Genomic DNA, 18515 nt, shown 5'->3' with positions numbered 1-18515 from the left:
ACAAACAAGTTTATCTCATTTTTGGTGAGAGAAGATAAAGAAAAAAATGCTGGCTCTCACAAGTTGAAGCCAAAATTTAATAAGTGAAGCAATCACTCTTTAAATCTAAGAAGCATCTTATTGTTGAATGTTCATTCTCATGTATGAACTCAATGTGCATGTAGTTATGTATTAGATACAGTCTCTGCCTTCTTGCCTTTTAGAGATTCATGATCTTACAGAATAAACCACCTGTCAACAAATATTTACATTATAGACTTATAAGCGCTATTATATAATTATATGAAAGGTATGATGGTGGCACAATGCATGGAATAATCATTTTTTTGAGAAGTTTGGTAAGAAAGAATAATCTATTCTTCTTGGGCACAAGGTAACAAATATATTTAAAAAAACTGATGAGGAAGAGTTATTGAAATGGTTCTTAAAGAATGAATGAGAACATATTATACAACAGGAAGATGGCATTCTAGGCCTAAGAAACAAGTATAGAAAGGGATAGAAATGAGGGGGGAAAAGTATATGGCATTCACATAAATCTGTAATGAGGAGATAATAGAGAGAGATGAGAAAGATGTAAATAAGGAAGTTTAAGAAGTACTCACTATGGAGGGATTGTATGCCACTTAAATAAGTTTAATACTTATTAATAATATTAGTAGTATTAACTTAGTAATAGAGAACTAATTTAGTAATAGAGAACCAATAAGGGCTAATATAACATCCAGCCATTTCCTCAAAAACAGTTAAAATTCTAATTTGGTGAATACTTTGTGTATAAGCTTATGAAACTTTTGTGGAAACCAAGTAACAAACCCTTATACATGTTTTATTGTGTAATATAATTCAGTGTTTCTTTTCAAGAATTTAAATGTTTTAAATAGACAAAATTTTCATTCTGCCCAGCATGAAAGGAGTGACATCGGAATTTACATTCCTAAAGTTTTCTAACCAAGAATATATAATTTTATTAACTAATGTCATCCCAATAAATTTATTTGAAATACTTAATGACATCTGACTCTCCTAGCTGAATAGATGAGTAGCTCAATTTAGCTTGCAATTCTCAGCACATTTTCTAATCTTAGTGATTACTGTACAATATCTTCATTCATATCAATGTCTTCTAGTCACAGAATAAATTAAATATTGAATGAGAAACTGGTTTGATATATTCTGTGAACTTCAAAAGCTTTGGAAGTTGAGAATAAAATTAAAGTATGAAGAAAGCATAGTGTCTTTAGACTCTAAAAGAATTCTCTTTTTTTGTCAACTTTATTGAGGTATAATTGATAAATAAAAATTGTATATATTTAAGATATGTAACTTGATGTTTGATATATATTGTTAAACAATCACCACAACAAAGCTAATTAACATCCATCACCTCACATAGTTACTTACATTTGTGTTTATATGTGTATGTGGTGAGAACACTTAATATCTATCTTCTTAGCAAATTTCAAGAGTACAATGCAGTATTATTAACTATGGTTACATTACTGTACATTAGATCTTCTGAACTTATTCATTTTGCATAACTGAGACTATAATTCTGATAGAATTCAAGTCTCGTTTGTTGTCAATCTACATTGCAATATTCTATGACATTATGACATTCTCATGTGCTCTTTTCATTCTATTCAGAATTTTTTTGATTTGAGTTTATTAAGATGACACTGATTGGCAAAACTATATAGGTTTCAAGTGTACAACTCATTATAATACTATTCATGTAATCTTTTAAAGTCATTTTCCAATTATCAACCTACATATTACAGCATTTTCATGCATTACAGGTTTGGCAAAAGAGCCTCACCTGTAGTCTACTGTTTGCATCTGTGATGGAAATGAAGCATGATTTGTGATAGTGAAGTTCTGGGCTTACCTTACTTAAATGTCAGTAGTGTAAGAGGCAGAATACGTCACCTTTTCCAAATAAACACTCAATAGACACTTATTAGTTATATGCCATATTCTTAACTCTATATACCAAGCTGTGCTGTGCTGGTGGTGTGATACAGAGATGCAATTACTCACAGATGGATTTTAGGGAGAAATTTATTATGATTAATAACAATATTCAAAGGCAAAATCCAAAGGTGTTTGAACTTATGTAACCCAAGGAAGACTAAAGGAAAAGCTTACTGTAATCCATACAACAATAAGCTACACTACATCACAAGATGGAGAAATAACAGCCAAGGCTCTAGACTTGTAGTGTAGCTAGTTAACACAACAGACTAAAAAAAGTAGATTTATGAGTACGTACAAATCTCACTGAACCATGGAGGGACACATCACCAGACTGGAAAGCCTCAGCCTGGGCTCCAAAGTTGGCCATCCATTCTGTACATCAACTAGGAGGAATTCTCTAGAGTTTCTGGAACCCTTCCCATGTTATGGAAAAATTTTGGCTGGAGGCCATTACACAAAGATCCTTTGTGCATAACCTCTAGAAACAAAGAAAGGTCACCACATTCTGGTACCATGAATAGCGAAGTAGATCGGCAGTCAGTAATAAGAATATCCTGCTCCTACTTCCCTGGTTTCAAGGGCAACTGCACACCTGAGCAGCCTTGGGGAAAGCAGGATGTCTTACTCCACTTTGAGTAAATGACTCAGTCATTCCTGTAATCAATTATTGTGACCCTTATTGTTCATGTTAAATTGAGTTCAAATTTTATATATATATATATTGTTCCTCCTCACAAGCTCAGTGAAAACCTTAAAAAAAAGAGAAAACAACATATGTTCTCATAAACAGAAGGAGTTTATATGCACTAACTGAGAAGAAATTATGAATATTCATGAAAAAGGTCAACAAACAGAGTATGCATCTGAGCTAATGTAGTGCAGAAGAGCCTATAGAAATTTATATAGCTAGATACTTTGATCCATGCACCATCCCTTTTCTTCTGCTGTTCATCCTTTCATCAAGATAGTGGTAATAACCCACTACTTTCTTTAAGGGAACATTATAAAAATAAATAAACATTGGAAAGGGGTTTGAACTCAGAGAAAAATTTCATTAGAAAAACACAGTGGAAAGGAAATTACAAATCAGAATTGGTTTGATTATAATGGAAGACTAATAAATCATCCTTTTGTTTACTTTCATCTTCTGTATTTAGCTATTAAGCCTTTTGAAATACGTGGTATTTATACTAGCAAAAATAAGAGCAAATTGCTCTGAAACATCCTAATGCACAAGCTCTTTATACAAACAGATGCCTATTTTTAGTCATGTCTTTGTTTTAAAGGGGTCCTTTAAAAATAGCTGTAGCACTGAGCTGTGCTAATAGAAGAAAAGACTGAATGAAACTATTTGTCAGTAACTAATTGCAAGTGAGAGGGGCAGAATACCTGGCCCCAAGATGTGCTACTTTGTCATGAGATTATCTTAAACTGAAAGTTATTAAGACCTAAAAAACTCAGAAGATTTTTGTTGTTGTTGTTGTTTGGTTTGTCTTTACTTTTTTATACCTCTGCCTTATCTTTGAAAGAACTTAAATAGGGATGGGTAACTGGAAAAGCTCTTACCAGAGATAACTTTGCCTATCAGAATTATCTGCATGGCATAGCAACCATTTGTTTACCAAAAATTTGCTCTTCCCATCTTCCTGTGAATATTGGTCCTTCCCCTTTGAAACCCCAGAACTCTATCCACTTGTCCTTGGATCAGGATGACACATAAGCTTCAATTGCCGGACTGTCTGTAAGCCTCATGTCTCTGCTGTTCCCACACATAAAGAATCAATTTTTTTTCTGCTGTTAATCTGCCATATAAAATTTTAATTATCAAACTGGCTGAAGAATATGCAAAGGAAGAGGAAAAGGTTTTTATCTCTCATACAAGGCATTATTTTGTAGATGGAGGAGAAGAAGAAAATGGCTTGGTTTTAATTTTCTTGAAAAAAATAATATATTTATTTAGACAGTTAAATTTAACATGGTGACGTTGGTTAATCAGAGCACATAGATTTACAGAAAATATCTTCACATCATTTACACAGTTGATTATGCTGTATACCCATCACCCAAAGTCAAATTATCTTCTGTCACCCTATATATTTTTTTAAGCTCCTCTCCTTCCCTCCACCCAATTCTCTCTCCTCTCTTCTCCATTCCCTTGGTAACAACTGCAATTTTATCTATGTCCATGAGTCAATTTTGTGTCCCACCTATGTATGCAATTATACAGTTCTTAGATTTTTCTGATTTACTTATTTCACTCCGTATAATGTCATCATGGTCCGTCCATGTTGTTGTAAATGATCCGATGTCATCATTTCTTATGGCTGAGTAGTATTCCATAGTATATATGTACCACATCTTCTTTATCCAATCTTCTATTGAAGGGCTTTTTGGCTGTTTTCATGTCTTGGCCACTGTGAAAAATGCTGCGATGGACATGGGGCTGCATGTGTCTTTACGTACCAATTTTTCAAGTTTTGTGGTTATATACCCAGTAGAGGGATTGCTGGGTCATATGATAATTCTATTCTTAATTATTTTAGGAACCACCATACTTTCTTCCATAATGGTTGTACTACTTTACATTCCCACAAGCAGTGAATGAGGGTTCCTTTTCCTCCACAGCCTCTCCAAAACTTGTTATTACCTGTGTAAGGCCAGGAGCCACCATCGTGGCCATTCATATGCAGGTTTCCACTGGATTCAGGCAGACGGTAAAGAAATGGCGGGGTCGGAGGATGGTGCGCCATTCTGTTTAATGGTGTCTCACCAAGACAGGCAAGCCACAAGAGAAGACAAGGGAAAAGCAGAAAACTTGATTTTCCCATGATGGGCAAGACATCAGGGAGGCCCCTGCAATGGTGGTAACAGGAACTGAGAGAGAGCAAGCTCCCAGTCTGCCCCACTTTATAGTATAGAAATCAAAACCTTTAATCCAATATACAAACAAGGAAGTCTCTGGTACAAAGTCACTATCTGAGGCACAATGGGATTCCTCATGAGAGTGCCTCATCCCACATCATGCAATCAGTCAAGGGTGCGGGGAAAAGCTTAGTCTTAAAACTAAGCCTTAGGCTATAATGGCCCAGCCTGCTTACAGCCTGTCCCCCACACCCAATAAAAATTATATGCGAGCAAACATATATATCATATTTACAAACTTATTTGACTAACAACCATCTTGTTGATAATAGACAATCTAACAGGTGTGAGGTGGTATCTCAATGTAGTTTTGATTTGCATTTTTCTAATAGCTAATGAAAATGAGCATCTTTTCATATATCTGTTGGCCATTTCTTCTTGGGAAAAGTGTCTGTTCATGTCCTCTTGCCATTTTTTTCTTGGATTGTCTGCTTGTTGTTGAGTTTTGAGAGTTCTTTATATATTTTGGATATTAGCTCTTTAGCTGAGCTTTCATTTGAAAATACCATTTCACATTTAGTTGGCTATTTGTTTTGTTGAAAGTTTCTTTCACTGCGCAGAAGCTTCATAGTTTGATGAAGTCCCATTCATTTATATTTGCTTTTACTTTTCTTGCCTTTGGTGTCAAATTCACAAATTTTTCTCTAAAGCCAAGGTGCATGAGTTTAGTACCTATGTCTTTTTATGTAATTTATTGTTTAAGATCTTATATTTAGGCCTTTGATCCATTTCAAATTAATTCTTCTGCAGAAAGACAAACTGTAGTCAAGTTTTATTCTTTTGCATGTGGCTTTCCAATTTTCCTAGCACCATTTATTGAAGAGGATTTTTCTTTTCTTCATTGTATGTTTTTGGCTCCTCTATCAAAGATGATCTTACCATATATATGTGGTTTTATTTCTGTGTTCTCTAATCTGTTTCATTGGTCTGTGTCTATTTTTCTCCAAGTACCATGCTGATTTGATCATCATGGCTCCGTAGTATAGTGTGAAGTCAGGTATCGCAATGCCTCCAGCTTCCTTTGTTTTTCCTTTATTTACTTTGGTTATTTGAGGTTTTTTATGGTTACATATAAACCTGATGATTTTTGTTCCATTTATTTAAAAAATGACATTGGAATTTTGATGGGAATTGAATTAAATTTGTATATTGCTTTGTGTAATATGGCTAATTTAACTATATTTACTCTTCCTAACCACAAACAGGGAATATTTTTCCATTTCATTGTGTCTTTTCAATTTTTTAAAATAATGTTTTGTAGTTTTCAGTATGTATTCTGTGTTATGTTTATTTCTAGGTATATTATTTTTGTGTTGCAACTGGAAAGGAGATTATTTTTTTGAATTCTTTATCTGAGGTTTCATTATTGGCATATAAGAAAACAATAGACTTCTGTATATTAATTTTGTATCCTGTGACCATACTGTATTGGTTTATTGTTTTTAATAGTCTTTCTGTGGAATCTTTGGGGTTTTCTATATACAGAATCATATCATCTGCAAAAAAGTGAAAATTTTACTTCTCCTTTCCCAATATGAATGCCTTTTATTTCTTTCTCTAGTCTGATTGCTCTGGCTAGAACTTCCAGCATTATGTTGAATAGGAGTGGAGAGAGTGGGCAACCTTGTCTTGTTCCTAATTTTAGAGGTAATGTTTCAGCTTTTTACCATTTAGTATGATGTTAGCTAATAATTTGTCATAAATGGTCTTTATTATGTTGAGGTATTTTCCTTCTATACCCATTTTTTGAGTGTTTTAAATATAAAACAAAGTTTTATTTTATCAAATACATTTTCTGCATTTACTGATAGGATCATATGCTTTTTTTCTTTGCTTTGTTGATATGGTGTATTATGTTAATAGTTTTACGTATATTGAACCATCCTTGTGTTTCTGAGATGAATTCCACTTGATTACAATGAATTATTTTTTAAATATGTTGGTGTATTAGATTTGCCAGTATTTTATTTAGGATTTTTGCATCTGTATTCATTAGGGATATTGGTCTATAGTTTTCTTTTTGTCTGTGTTGTCCTTGTCAGGATGAGTGTTATGTTGGACTCATAAAATGTGTTTGGAAATATTCCTTCTTTTTCCATTTTTTGGAAGACTTTGAGAAGGATAAGAACCAAATTTTCTTTGAATGTTTGATAGAATTCATTAAAATAACCATATGGCCCCACTCTTTTATTTTGGGGGAGGTTTTTAATAGTTGTTTCTATTTCTCCCCTACCTATTGGTCTATTTAGTAACAATGGTCTATTTAGACTTTCTATTTCTTCATGATTTAGTCTACGAAGATTGTATTGTTTTAGGAATTTATCCATTTCTTTTAGATTGTTGAATTTTGTGGCATATGTTTCATGAAATTCTGCAATATTCCTTTGTTTATCTATGATATCTGTGGTAATTTCTCCTCTTCCATTTTTGATTTTGTTTATATGAGTTCTTTCTCTTTTTTCCTTAGTGAGTCTTGCCAGGGGTTTGTCGATTTTATTAATTTTTTCAAAGAATCAGCTCTTTATTGTATTAATTTTTTCTATACTTTTTCTCTTCTTTATTTCATTTATTTCTGCTCAAGTTTTTATTATATTCATTTTTCTACTGGTTTTCCATTGACTTTGTTCTTCTTTTTCTACTTCCTTAAGATGTGATGTTAGTTTGTTTACTTGGGCTCTCTCTTGCTTTTTTCACATAAGCCTGTAATGATTTGAACTTCCATCTTATTACTGCTTTTGCTACAACCCAGTGATTCTGATATGTCATGCTGTCATTTTCATTTGTCTGTATATATCTTTTGATTTCTTCTTTGACCCAGTTATATTTAGAAAAATGTTGTTTAATTTCCACATTTTTGTGGGTGAGTTTAGTTGTTTTTTCCAGTTGAATTCTCGCTTTAAATCCTAATGATCAGAAAATATGCTTGGTATAATTTCTATCTTTCTGAATTTGTTGATATTAGTTTTGTGGTCCAGCACATGGTCTATTCTTGAGAATGTTTCATGTACACTGGAGAAAAATGTATATGCTGACGTGTTGGGATAAAATGTCCGATAGATGTCTCTTGTGTCCATTTGTTCTAGTGTTTCATTTAAGGGCAATATTCTTTATTGATTTTCTGTTTGGATGAATGATCTAAAGCTATTAATGGTGTATTGAGGTCTCCAAGTATAATTTTATTTTTTTCGGTTTGTACTTTTAGATCAGTTAGTAGAATTCTTATATATTTTGGTGCTCCCTGGTTTGATTCATATATATTAAGAAGTGTTATGTCTCTTTGATAATGTGTCCCTTTTATCATTATAAAATATCTATATTTATGTCACTGGTTACCTTTGTTATCTTGTAATCAGCACTGTCAAATATGAGTATGGCTATACCTGTTTTTCTTTGGATATCATTTTTTTGGAGAATAGTTTTCCAACCTTTCACTTTGAATTTATTTTTATTCTTTTAGCTTAGATGTATCTCTTAAAGGCAGCATACTGCTGGATTTTGCTTCTTGATCCAATCTACTACTCTGTGTCACTTTATTGGTGAATTCAATCCATTTACTTTTAGTGTAATTATTAACACTTGTGGATTTCCTATTACCATGTTATATACTGCTTTCTGATAGCTTTGTGTCTTGTTTGGTTCTTCTTTTTTTTGTTTTTCTGTCATCTGTTTTTGTTTGGTGGTATTCTATCTTTTGATCTTTTGTTTCTTCTTTTCTTAAGTTATGTACTTAAGTAGTGGCAATTTCAGGGTTGGTTACCTTTAGGTTATTAAAAGAAAAATTATCATATTTATTAGAGCCCTGTATCTCATGAGTGTTTCACACCTTTACCATTAGAATTCTATAAGAGAGATTTACCTCAATCTCTTTTGAATTAATTATACCTACCAAATGATGTCAGATTAATGGCAGAGTGAAAGATTCATTTGTTCTCGCCCCTAGAAACTTCAACAAATTGAACTCCTGTAACACAATAAAAGAATGCAAGGTGGGATCACAGTTTTTCCTGAAAAGATTTGCATGTGGAAATGACTAAAGGTGGGAATGGTTCAGACAGAAGGTAAGATTCATTCAAGGTAATCTCTGGAGAGGAGAGAAACAGAAACTGTCTAGGTTTTTGTCTGCTGGTTCCAGAGTGGGAAGAAATCTGAAGTAAGTGGGTCTTTTTCTGGTGGGAGAAGCAGAGAGATTGGGGCATCAGGAGAGCTACTGAAGCAAAGTAGCAGCAGAACATGGGTCATAGCCAGTGTTCCTATGGTCTTCCAGCAGCCTATACTCAGCACAGAGACACAGAACTATAATGTGTGGCTATGCAGCCTCCCAGATCTGGTCTCCCTCATCTCACAGGTCGTGAGAGACGCAGAGACACACTGCACAGCTAGTTCTCTAGAACCACTTTCTACCCTGAAGAATAGAGTTGTTCTGTGTCTAATCCCCTGTTCTGTTGAGATGTGGGGAGGAGCACCCGAAGGCCTGAGATTGCTATTGCTAAAGCAGTAAAGCTATAAGAACATGCATCATCACAAATGGAGCCCTGCCTACATCACTATGAAACCAATATCTCACCACAGGTCAACTGAGAAATTCTACACAGTTAAAACTTATAATATAGCACCACTTATTTAAATAAAAAAAGAAAAACAACTCTCAAAACTAAAATTTCTCTTTTTTGTAAACTTCCATTGTCTTTAATTTTTATATCTTTATTTTAACTTTTGTAAGTTATCTGTTTGCTTTTGTTGTTTTTGCTCATTTTTTGGTTGTTACATTTCTCATTTAAATTTCATTAATTTTTAAAAATTCCATTATTTTATTTTTTATTTTTTACTTTTTTAGTTACTTTTTGTTAGATTTTGTAACAATACAACTTTCAAATGTCATAAATAAAAAAGAAAACCCATACAGTGGCTACACAGGAAAGAGACAGAGTTAAAAAAAAAATCTCCAAAAAGCAATCTCAATCACATGGAAAACTTGGAGTTAAATGATAGAGAATTCAAAATGTAATTTCTGAATATACTAAATAAAATGCAGGAAAACATTGATAAGCAATTTAATGACTGGAAAAGAACAAAATAATGAACTTAATGAGTACATCATCAAGAATATTAAAATTTTTAAAAAATAACCAAACATAGATTAAAAAGCTAATATAATAATGAAAAACTGAAATAACAAATTTAACTAGAAGAAGAGGCCAGATAAATGAGATATTCAGTGATATCAAAGACAGGCACATAGATATGGTAAAACAAGAACAACAGAGAGACACATAAATTAAAAAAATTAATAGGGTGCTACAATATTTGTCAGACTACATTAGAAAAAACAATATAAGAATAATGAGCATATCAAAATGAGAAGAGAGGTAAAATAAAATGGAGATCCTATTGAAGCAAATTGAAAGAGTAAACCCTTGAATGGAAGAAGCAATCAGTAAGCTGAGTTACTTCAACTCAGATACGCCTTCCCCAAGGCACATTGTAATAAAACTGGCAATAGTCAATGGTAAAAAAATTCTCAAGCTAGCTAGATAAAAAAAGAACTTAGCATATGATAGAAAACCCATCAGATTATCATCAGACTTCTCAGTAGAAACTACCATCCAGAAGAGAATTGATTCACATTCAAAGTACTGGCAGAAAGTAACTAAAATCCAAGGATACTATATTTATCTATATTCATCAGGGTTATAATTTATCTATATTCATCAGGGTTATAATTTAAATATGAGAAAAAAATTTGACCAGAAAAATATAAAGCAATAATAAAAACTTTACCAGAAAAATATCTGAGGGAATTTATCACCACAAAACCCCCACTTCAGGAAATATTAAAAGAATGCAAAACTACAAGTAAAAGCTCCAACAATGTTACAATTAAAATAAGGATAATCTGTGACAATAATAACATAAAATGGGAGAGGGTAAAGATTTGAAGTAGCAGAGGAGAATGGAGTTCAGAAGCATATTTAAAATGAAGGACTCTTGTGTATATAAAAAATTCCTCTCAATAACCTAATAGTAAGTACCTAAAAAAAAAAGCCAATACTGAAACACATAGCTTAAAAAAAAGAATTAACAGAAAAAAAGATTATGGAACACCACCAAATAAAAATAACTGACAGGAACAAGAAAGAGGAAAACCAAAAAAGACATAGAGCTAACAAAAACAAAATATAAATTGGCTGTAAGAAACCTCAGGCATCATTAATTACCTTAAATGTAAATCAAATCAATCAAAAATAAAAAGACTTAGAGCAACAGATTGGATAAAAAAGCAAAAGCCAACCATATGCTATTTCCAAGAAACACGCATAACTTGCAAGGAGAAAAGTAGATTCAAAATGTAAGGTTGGAAAATGATTCTCCAGGCAAATAATATCTAAAGAAAAACAGGTGTAGCCATACTAACATCTGACAATACTGACTTCCAGACAAACAAATGTGACAAGAGGAAAAGATGATCATTTAATAATGAAAAAATATTGTATCAAGAAGAAATAACAGGGGATTCCAAGATAGCAATCCGGAGTAGGCAGACTTTCCAACTGCCACCTCCCAAAACCAAATTGGATTACAACTTAATTTAAGAACAAACATCTTGGAAAACCAACTTTGGACTAAATGAAGTCTATAACCAAGGATCACAGAAGAAGCAACACCAAGACTGGTAGGAAGGGCGGGGATGTGGAAAGGGCTGCTCAGCTCCTTGGGGTGAGGGGTGGCTGAGGGTCTGAAGGGACGCTCACAGTGGGGAAAGTCACCCTGAGAAGTGTGTGTCCTCAGCCCTAAGCCAAGATACACAGATAAGAGCCCCAAAACCTAGAAGAGGCACCCAGACAGCATTTGGTAATGAAAAGAGCAGGGTTTCAGTCTGAATAAAGAGATAGAGCTCTCAGAGATACAAGCTCTATCTTAAAGAGCATGCAAAACAATCTCATTCACAGCCAATTACCCAGGGCTTTGGTGGAAGGAGAGCTTAGAGTACTGGAGTTGCATAAAGAGAGTATAAAGTTGGAGGCCTAGGAAGATATACTGTGGGAGACAGCCACCGGAACTCATGAACTGAGTCATTCTCCAATACTGTATCACCTCTCTGCAGCTTCATCCCAGGAAAATGCAACTGCTCCTCCCTTTGCTGTCTCTCCTACCCCAGTTATTGTGACAAGTGGTTCCGAGAGGCCAAGAAGCAGGTGGGTTGTCAGTGACACAGTTTTCTGGTGTTGAGATGGGAGTTTTCCCCCACACGCAACTGGCTCTAAGACTGGTGCTTCATCCTCATGGAAGACTCAGTAGAAACTGTCCAAACTGCAGGCAGACTACATCTCTAGGTCTCAGATGCCACACCCACCAGATCCTGGGGCCACACCAACTGAGGTTTATGAAAAAAGTATGGACACACTGATACTTAGGACCCAGACGCAGAGCCACACCCACTACCCTTCCTAATCCCTGAATTGCTGCAGGCGCTGAGGTCTATTCAGTGGCTAATCCCAACAAGCAGCCAGCAAACAGAGGCTGAAAGAGGTGGAACTCAGGGAAATTGGCCTTTTAAGAAAAATTTCCCTAGGCCCAGTGTGGGTAAAAGTCAGCCTAGGTGTGCAGCTTGGTATTTCTATGAGGCAGCCACAAATTACAGATTGTTTGTAGCTCTAAGAATGTTGCTGAGGACAAGGAACAGGCAGTGTTTCCCACTGTTTCCTTTCAGGGAGGTCCAGGGATGGCAGATCCAGTGGGAAACTGCAAAAAGCAACAGTTAAAGACTTAATAATCCTTGCTAGACTGGTATCCTAAGAAAAGGCTCCTCAAACCTGGCCCAGCTGAGGTAAGTTCCACTTTCTGTGATCAGCACTGGCACATTAACTCATGTCCATTGGATAGGGTGGAGCTTCACAGTCAGCAGGATTAGGTACTGGATATCATGCCCTGCTGGGAAAGATTACATAAAGGGAAACAGGCTTGGAGCAAGGATATTTAATGTGTGGGTCCCTGTGAGTCTATTGTTGTATCTGGTTGAGGAGCTTAACCATATTCTGGAGGCGGCGCAGTCAGCCCCAGGAGAGGACTCTCTCAGTCTTACCCTCTCAAAGCAGGGTCTCAACAGCTGAAAGAACTTCTGCATAGGGGACTGTTGGACACATTCAGTCTGAACCTACTATTCACCTTGTTGGGGAGAAATAAAATTGGAGTATTCAGCAGTGGCTGAGGGATTAAGCTCTGGAGCAAAAGCCAGATTTCCCATACTGAGCTCCTGACCAAGAGAACCCTGAATTATGGGGTCCCACTAAGTTTGAATTCACAACCTAAGATGCCCTAACCTATCAAATGTGCAACCTCTAGAGGGGTTGGTTAGGTGAGGTCAGTCAGAGCCCAAACTACAGTCTTCCTACAGAAGACTTTGCGAGAAAACCAGGCAGCTGCAAGAGGAGGAAGAGAAGCTGAAAAATGGAGATAAGTCTCATAGAGCTTGGGTTTTTAAAGAGCTGCTGTCATCTCTAAGAAGAAATAAGTTGATCCTTATACAAAGGTTGGCCCCTCCCACTGTACCCAAAGACAGAAAATGCAGGCACAAACAGTGAAGAGAGCTGTAGCTGCAGACAGGTAGCCCACACTGGGTGACAAACAATAGCTGACACCAACCCAAGAAGATCTAGAGCTAACACAAATAGCAGTGGGTAGCTGAGAGCACCAGCCTTAGATACAACTACCTTGACAAGCAGCATGCCCAAAGGTGAAGCCTAGATGCCACCAGACAATATGAAGAATAAATACACTGAAACGAATAGACACTGCACAATGTGTAATACACATGACCAAGATTGACCTTTAGAGACAGTCAGCATGAAATGATAACCATACTCATGAAAGGACTAAGTGAATTCAATATTTACTTACAACAGGAGAGAAAGCAATACCCTCAAAAAGCATTTCTAGAGCAGAAAAAAATGAGGTGGCCTAGAGGTCATTACCACTGAGCCCATCTTTTTCATGAATACACTACAAAAATTTCAAAGTCAGACAATGCTACCTAATTCACAGACAAAATGGGCAGACAGAGAAATGTGACCCAAATGAATCAACAAGTGAAATCCCCAGAAAAAGAACTGGTGAGATATAAGTAAGCAAATTACCAGATTCAGTTTAAAATAATGATTTTAGGAAGCTCAAGGATCTTAAATCAACAATGGATGGACACAATGATCACCTAAAAAAGGGGCAGGAAGCATCAAAAATGACATTGAAATCATGAAAAATAAGCATTCAAAAATGCCAAATACAATATCAGAAATTAAGACAACATTAGGAGAAATCAACAGTAGGCTGAAGGAAGCACTGCATCAAATTCTTGGAGGACAAGAAAAAGTAAAGCACAGAAGCAGAGCAGCAAAAATTTACAACCAAGACTTCTTTTTTTTTTTTTTTTTTTTTTTTGTATTTTTCTGAAGCTGGAAACGGGGAGGCAGTCAGACAGACTCCTGCATGCGCCCGACTGGGATCCACCCGGCACGCCCACCCGGGGGCGATGCTCTGACCATCCAGGGCATCACTCTGTCACGACCAGAGCCACTCTAGAGCCTGGGGCAGAGGCCAAGGAGCCATCCCCAGTACCTGGGCCATCTTTTGCTCCAATGGAGCCTCGGCTGCGGGAGGGGAAGAGAGAGACAGAGAGGAAGGAGAGGGGGAAGGGTGGAGAAGCAGATGAGTGCCTCTCCTGTGTGCCCTGGCCAGGAATCAACCCGGGACTTCTGCACGCCAGGCCAACACTCTACCACTGAGCCAACCGGCCAGGGCCACCAAGACTTCTTTATCCGTCAAGACTATTGTTTAAAATCAAAAGAGAAATAAAAAGCTTCAGAGACAAAACAACAACAAAAAAACCCTCAAGATATTCATTACAATGAAATCAGTACTGCAAGAAATGTAAGGGACTTGGTGTTAAAAGGGCAAAGAAATAAAAATCTAAAATAAGAGAATTGTACATTTAAAGAATAAAATGCCAGTAAATAACTACATATCAATAATGACCTCATATGTAAATTGATTTAATGATTCAAATGACACAGGGTAGCTGCATGAATAAGAAAAGAGAACCCATACATAAGTTGTCTACAAGAAACCCACCTCAAAACAAAAGATACATATAACTGAAAATGAAGGGATGGACAAACATATTTCATGCAAATATTAGTGAAAAAAAAGCTGTGGTATCAATACTTATATCAGACAAAATAGATGTTAAAACAAAGGCTAAAATTAGGGATAAAAGTGGTCACTACTTAATGATAAAGGGAGCAATCAAACAGGAGGATATAACCATTCTAAATATTTATGTGCCAGATATAGGAACATCTAAATATATGAAGCAGATTTTGATGGAAGTAAAGAGTGAGAACAACAACAATACTATAATAGTAGGGGATTTTAATACACTATTAACCTTAATGGATCCTCCAGATAGAAAAATTAAAAAGAAACAGTGGTCTTTAGTGACACACAAGATCAACTGAATTTGATATCCTCATGACATTCACCCCAAAGCAGCAGAATGCATATTCTTTTCAAGTGCCCATGGTACATTTTCTAGGATAGAACACATGTTAGGACACAAAACAAGTCTCAATAATTTTATGAAGATTGAAATCATATCAAGCATCTTCTCAGATCACAATGGCATGAAACTTGAAATCAACTACAATAGAAAACAGAAAATCATTCAAAGAATTAGAGTCTAAAGAGCATGATATTAAGTAATGAATGGGTTAACAGCAAGATCAAGGAAGAAATAAAAAATTTTCTTAAAGCATATGAAAATGAACGTACAAGTCAAAATTTATGGGACACAGCAAAAGCAGTTTTGAGAGGAAAGTTTGTAACATTACAAGCATACTTTAAAAATCAAGAAAAAGCTGAAATAAACAACTTAATGTGGCATCTAAAAGAACTATAAAAGAACAACATATAAAGTCCAGACGAAGTAGAAGAAAGTAAATAATAAAGGTCAGAGTAGAAATAAAACATATAGAAGCAAAACCAAAAAATACAAAAGATCAATGAAACCAAGAGCTGGTTCTTTGGAAAGGTAAACAAGATAAACAAACCTTTAACAAGACTCATGAAAAAAAAAAAGAATCAAATAAATAAAATTAGTAAAGAAAATTGAGGAGTAAAAACTGAAACTGCAGAAATACAAGGGATTGTAAGAAAATAATATGAAGATATGTATGTCAAAAAGTTAGACAACCTAGATGAAATGGATAAATTCTTAGAATCATATAATCTTCCCAGGCTCATTCCAGAGGAACAAAAAAAGCTAAGCAGACTACTTACAACAAAGGAAATTGAAAGAGCTATCAAAACACTCCCAACAAACAAAGCTTTTGGACCCGATGGCTTCTCAGGAGAATTTTACCAAACATTTAAAGAGGAAATAACACCTATCATTCTCAAGCTATTTCATAAAATTTAACCAGAAGAAAGACATCCAAGCTTAATTTATGAGGCAAACATTATCTTCATTCCAAAACAAGGTAAAGACACTACAAAGAAAGAAAGCTATAGACAAATATCCCTGGTGAATATAGATGCTAAAATTTCAACAAAATATTAGCACATCAGATCCATACATTAAAAAAGCCATACATCACGATCAAGTGCAATGTATTACATGAAAGTAGGGCTGGTCAAATATTCACATATCAAACAATGTGATTCATTGCCTAAAGAAAAGAAAGAATAAAAATCAAATGATTATATCAATAGATGCAGAAAAACATTTGATAAAATTTAGCGCCCATTTATAATAAAAACTCCGAGCAAAGTGGGAATACAGGGAACATACCTCAACATAATAAAGGCTATATATAACAAACCAACAGTCACATCATACACAATGGGCAAAAATTAACAGCAATCCTCTTAAGATCAGGAGCAAGGTAGGGGTACCCACTTTCACCACTCTTATTCAACATAGTTCTGTTAGTCCTAGCCACAGTAATCAAACAAGAAGAAGAAATAAAAAGCTTCCAAATTGGAAAAGAAGTAAAACTATCATTATTTGCTGATGATGTGATATTATACATAGAAAACACTAAAGTCTCAGTCAAAAAAAACACAACTAACAAACCTGATAAATGAATTAGGCAAGGTGGCAGAATATAAAATTAATATTCAGAAATAAATGGCATTTTTATACACCAACAATATAATGCCTGAAAGAGAAATAAAAGAAACAGTCCCCTTCACTACTGCAACAAAAATTGTAAAGTACCTAGGAGTAAATTTAACCAAGGAGGTAAAAACTTGTACTCAAAATTTATAAGACATTGAAAAAACATATCAAAGAAGATATAAACAAATGGAAGAATATACCATGTTCAAGGGCAGGAAGAATAAACATCATTAAAATGTCTATATTACCCAAAACAATCTATAAATTCAGTGCAATTCTCATTAAAATACCAATGACATACTTTAAAGATATAGTACAAATATTCCAAAATTTTTATGGAACCAAAAAAGAACAGAAATCTGGAAAATAAAGAACAAAGGAGGAGGTGTCACGCTTCCTGATACCAAGTTGTACAACAAGGCCATAGTAATCAAAACAACTTGGTACCGGCATAAGAACAGGCATACAGATCAATGGAACAGAACAGAGGACCCAGAAATAAACCCACGATTTTATGGTTAATTGATATTTGACAAAGGAGGTAAAAGCATTCATTGGAGTAAAGACAGTCTCTTTAATAAATGTTGTGGGGAATTTTGGGCAGGTACATGCAAAGAAAAGAGATCACCAACATACACCATCCACAAAAAAATAACACAAAAATGGATAAAATACAGAAATGTAAGTCATGAAACCATAAACATCTTGGAAGAAAACATAAGCAGTAAAGTCTCCAGTATCTCTGGTAGCAATATTTTTGCAGACATATCTCCATGGGCAAGTAAAATAAAAGACAAAAGAAACAAGTGGGACTACATCAAACTAAAAAACTTTTGCACAGCAAAAGATAACATGAAGAAAATAAAAAGTTCACCCACAGAATGGGAGAACATATTTGCCAATACATCTGGTAAAAGGTTAATAACCAAAATTTATAAAGAACATCTAAAACTCAACACCAAGAAGGTAAATAATCCAATCAAAAAGTATACAAAAGAACTAAATAGACACTTCTCCAATAAGGACATAAAGATGACCAATAGGCATATGAAAAAATGTTCAATGTCACTAATTATCAGAGAAATGCAAATTAAAACCACAATGAGTTATCATTTCATATCTGTCAGAATGGCACTCATTAACAAATTAGCACACAATAAGTGCTGGAAAGGGTGTAGAGAAAACAAACCGTCCTGCACTTCTGGTGAGAATGCAGACTTGTGCATCCAACAGTGGAATACTACGTGGCCATGAAAAAGAAGGAAATCTTACCTTTTATGACAACATGGATGGACCTGAAGATTATTATGCTAAGTGAAATAAGCCAGGCAGAGAAAAATAAATATCATATGATCTCACTCATATGTGGAATCTAATGAATAAATAAACTGAGGAACAGCATAGAGGCAGGGGCAGGTCACAGGGAGCAGAGGGCCAGCTGTCAGAG

Source organism: Saccopteryx leptura, chromosome X, assembly GCF_036850995.1.
Source record: "Saccopteryx leptura isolate mSacLep1 chromosome X, mSacLep1_pri_phased_curated, whole genome shotgun sequence".
Taxonomy (NCBI): domain Eukaryota; kingdom Metazoa; phylum Chordata; class Mammalia; order Chiroptera; family Emballonuridae; genus Saccopteryx; species Saccopteryx leptura.
Note: the sequence above shows the minus strand (reverse complement) of the source record.